The sequence below is a fragment of the Centruroides sculpturatus genome, unplaced genomic scaffold, assembly GCF_000671375.1.
Source record: "Centruroides sculpturatus isolate CEXI.00-Female unplaced genomic scaffold, Cexi_2.0 scaffold326, whole genome shotgun sequence".
Taxonomy (NCBI): domain Eukaryota; kingdom Metazoa; phylum Arthropoda; class Arachnida; order Scorpiones; family Buthidae; genus Centruroides; species Centruroides sculpturatus.
Window position 1 is genome coordinate 472,753 of NW_019384563.1, and position 4,379 is coordinate 477,131.

Here is a 4,379-nt window from a genome sequence, read left to right on the forward strand (position 1 = left end):
AACAAATTAATAGCAATATTTATACAAAATTAAATAATGATCCCTATGAGGATATAAAAAAACAAATAACAAAATTAATTAAAAAAAGTTATACTAATAATAATATAAGTAATACAGATAAAAATTTTATTCTGGATCCTAAAAATAATAGAACCCCAAAACTTAATATTAGATTAAAAACACATAAAATAGAAGAAAAGTTTAGACCTATTGTAGATTTTAAATTTTCCATCTTGTATAATCTAGAGGAATACATAAAACAACAATTAAAAGATATAGATAATTCTATGTATAGTATAAAAAATGCTGATACTGTTATTAATAAATTATTGAAATTAAATAAGGAGAATTCAGATTGCTTAATGAGCTTAGATATAAAAAATATGTATCCTAGCATAACCTGGTGTATGATAGAAAACAGTTTAAAAGACCTTGGTATCCAAAAAAATTTGATAAATTTAATAGAATTTGCTTACAAAAATAATTATTTTGAAATTGATGGTATGTTTTATAGACAAAAAAATGGTATCAGTATGGGGTCAAAGATGGGGCCAAAATTAGCTGAATTAGTAATGATTGACATCGATAAAAAAATTATTAAAATTAGGGGTATAAAGACAATAATGAGGTATGTAGATGACTATTTAATAGTGTATAATAGAAATCTGATTAATAAAGAAACTATATATAATTTAATAAACAACATAGACAAGGTTATACAGTTTGATATTGAAGAAGAAGTTAATAAGAAAATTAATTATTTAGATATTACCATAGTGAATAATCCTAGAAAATTTGATTTTATAACTTATAAAAAATCTTGTAATGTAAGCAAAACTATTAATTACCATTCTTGTATTCCTGATTACATTAAAAAGAATGCATATATTGTCGAATTAAAAAACATATGTACTAGAATATCTGATAATTATAACATAAATATTAAACTAAAAGAATTAGATACCAAATTCCTTTTGAACGATTACCCAAACTTTATACTTAAAAAATGGAAAACATATTATTTAAAGAATAGATATAATACTAAGTTGAAAACTGATAAAATATATAAGAAGTTTCTATACATTAAAAATATCTTTGAAAAGTGCAGGAAAAGTATTAAGAATCATAATATTTGTTTGGCCCCATCTTTGACCAATAGTATTTCACAAAACATTTGTAAACATATTAATAATAATAGTAAAAATAATTTAGACCCTTTAAAAAAAGCTGGTGTGGTTTATAGAATTGAATGTGACTGTCATAATCCGTGTGTATATATAGGAGAAACCGGGCGTGTACTAGAAACTAGAGTTAAAGAACACGAAGCGGCCATTCGGCTTAAGTATAATAATTCTCCGTGGTTTAACCACATCAATAGTAATAATTGTAATATTAATAGAAACAATGTAAAAATTTTACATATTGAAAAAGATACTTATAAAAGGAAATTCAAAGAACATATAGAAATTAAAAAAGAATATAATAATAATAATTTAATAAATCAGTCAAAAGGGATGGAAATAAATTATAGCTGGTATTGTCTGATAGATGGCGCTAGAATAAAATAAATGGTTATGTATTAAGACGTCATCACTTGATTACTGTTGTAAAGTGTTGATGGTATACTGATGCTAATGATGTTAAAAATTTGTAGTGCTTTTGAATTATCTATACAATTGTTTGTCAAAGAACCTTTTGATAATTGGTTGGTTTTAGTATGTTTATTATACACGTGTGTGGAAAAGTTTCTTAAACTTGTAAGTATAAGTATTGTTTAAGTCGTAGATACCCTATTTTATTTTCAAATTCACCAGGATGTCAATTCGTAGACACCCTGTAAAAATTCGAAATTTTTAAAATTTTTTGCCAACAGATGCCAGAACTTGACGGTAACGTCTTCTATACCGTCTGTTTCACATATTTGCATCCAGGTGTCGTCTTGTTGACCTATAAAACCGTTAGTAGGAATTTTTAAAATTCACTTTAGCGTGTTTGCTCGAAGATCTCTTTGTGTGTTTTACAGGTAAGGCTATATACATTTTCTTTGTTCTTTGTAACTAATATTTCCAGGTGTCGTCTTGTTGACCTATAAAACCGTTAGTAGGAATTTTTGAAATTCACTTTAGCGTGTTTGCTGGAAGTTCTCTTTGTGTGTTTTACAGGTAAGGCTATATACATTTTCTTTGTTTTTTGTAACTAATATTTCTTTTATTATTTATATAGTTTTATATATAAAATATAGTACTTTAACATTTTTAAGGTATATACAATATAATTTTCGTAATATATAATAAAAAATTTCGATCTTATATCAAATGATATTTTCAATAAATTATTTGTAAATTGTTTTATTTTAGATCTTTGATTTAGTTATTGTAATTGTATTTATTATAGTTTTAGCTTTATATTGTAACGTATCGTTACATATAGTTTATTTTTTTAAATTAGATTTATCAAATTACAACCGAATTTTATAAATAATATGGCCTCATCTTCGAAAAAATCGAAAATGTCTAAAATTTTAGAAGAATCCGATCTTCAGGATATCGATAACTTTTCCGACACTATTTCAGAGTCAGGCTCTGACCCTGATTTTAGTCTGATGGACGTTTCTGATTATTATGATTCAGAAGAAGAATTGGCCCCTCCAAGCTCCTCTTCAAATCAATTTACTACTACGCAATCAAATGATGACGACGANGTAATTGGTTTATTTCTGTATTTGTTGAGACATTATTTGACATAAAAAGCTTTACAATAAGCTCCCACAAAAAATCAAAATAATTTATAATACACCATTTTATAAAATAAATTTATAGAAAATTATAGTATAAATTTTCATTTATTTTATAATGTATTATTTAGAAACTTATTATTTTTTATGTAACACAATACTGGCAAAGAGACACTGGATACAAGCTTCAGTACAGATAAACATCTGGACGACCTTGAAAACAGCTGATTGTACGCTTTCGCGGGTTGTTCCCAACAACAGCCTGAGAGGAAGTAGATTTCCTACACACGTCTGAACTAGTTACTGCAAATACTCGATTGTATTACGTTATTTTCTGATAATTTTTTTTTTATTTTCTTGTTATTACCTATATTATATGCTAATCTAAACCTCATTTACCTAACATTGTTTTTTGTGTTTTACAGGAAAAACTCCCAAAAAAAATTAAAAAAACATTTAATATTTTATGAATTAGATTTCTAAAAAATTTTAACATATAACTTAATTTCCTTTAATGCATGTTATTTAAAAACAAATTGTCTTTAAAATAAAAAAAAATCGCGACGAATCACGTGACACGCGCCGCTGTTCGGTGTAGTTGGCGTAATGTCCTTGAGAACAGCTGTTTATAGGCATTTGCGGGATATTCTCATACAAATCGCAGGGGAAGACCAGTTTGTAGACAGATGTGCATCAGTTACCGTAAACACTCAAATACATGACGAATTTTTCCATTCGATATACTATCTCTATAAATAGGGACCAAAAAAATGGTCAAAAAATAAACTTCTATTACGTGTAAAATTACGAAACTTGCTGAGATCATCAACAACATCCAATAGAATGTAAATTAACTTTATTTGAATTAATTCGACCAACGAGGAGTTACGTACGATTATTTAAATTTGCCCGAGTTATCTCGGGACTGGGCAACTCCTAGTGAAAACGTTGCCCGAGTATACTCGGGATTGGGCGTTAAGGGTATACTCTTAGTTGACCAGGGTGTCTATTCGTAGATACCCTATTTTATTTTTAAATTCACCAGGGTGTCAATTCGTAGACACCCTGTAAAAATTCGAAAATTTAAAAATTTTTTGCCAACAGATGCCAGCACTTGACGGTAACGTCTTCTATACCGTCTGTTTCACATATTTGCGTCCAGGTGTCATCTTGTTGACCTATAAAACCATTAGTAAAAATTTTTGAAATTCACTTTAGCGTGTTTGCTCGAAGATCTCTTTGTGTGTTTTACAGGTAAGGCTATATACATTTTCTTTGTTCTTTGTAACTAATATTTCTTTTATTATTTATATAGTTTTATATATAAAATATAGTACTTTAACATTTTTAAGGTATATACAATATAATTTTCGTAATATATTATAAAAAATTTCGATCTTATATCAAATGATATTTTTAATAAATTATTTGTAAATTGTTTTATTTTATATCTTTGATTTAGTTATTGTAATTGTATTTATTATAGTTTTAGCTTTATATTGTAACGTATCGTTACATATAGTTTATTTTTTAAAATTAGATTTATCAAATTACAACCGAATTTTATAAAAATGGCGTCATCGTCGAAAATCTTAGAAGAGTCAGATCTTCAGGAATATATTGATAACTTTTCTGACACGATTTC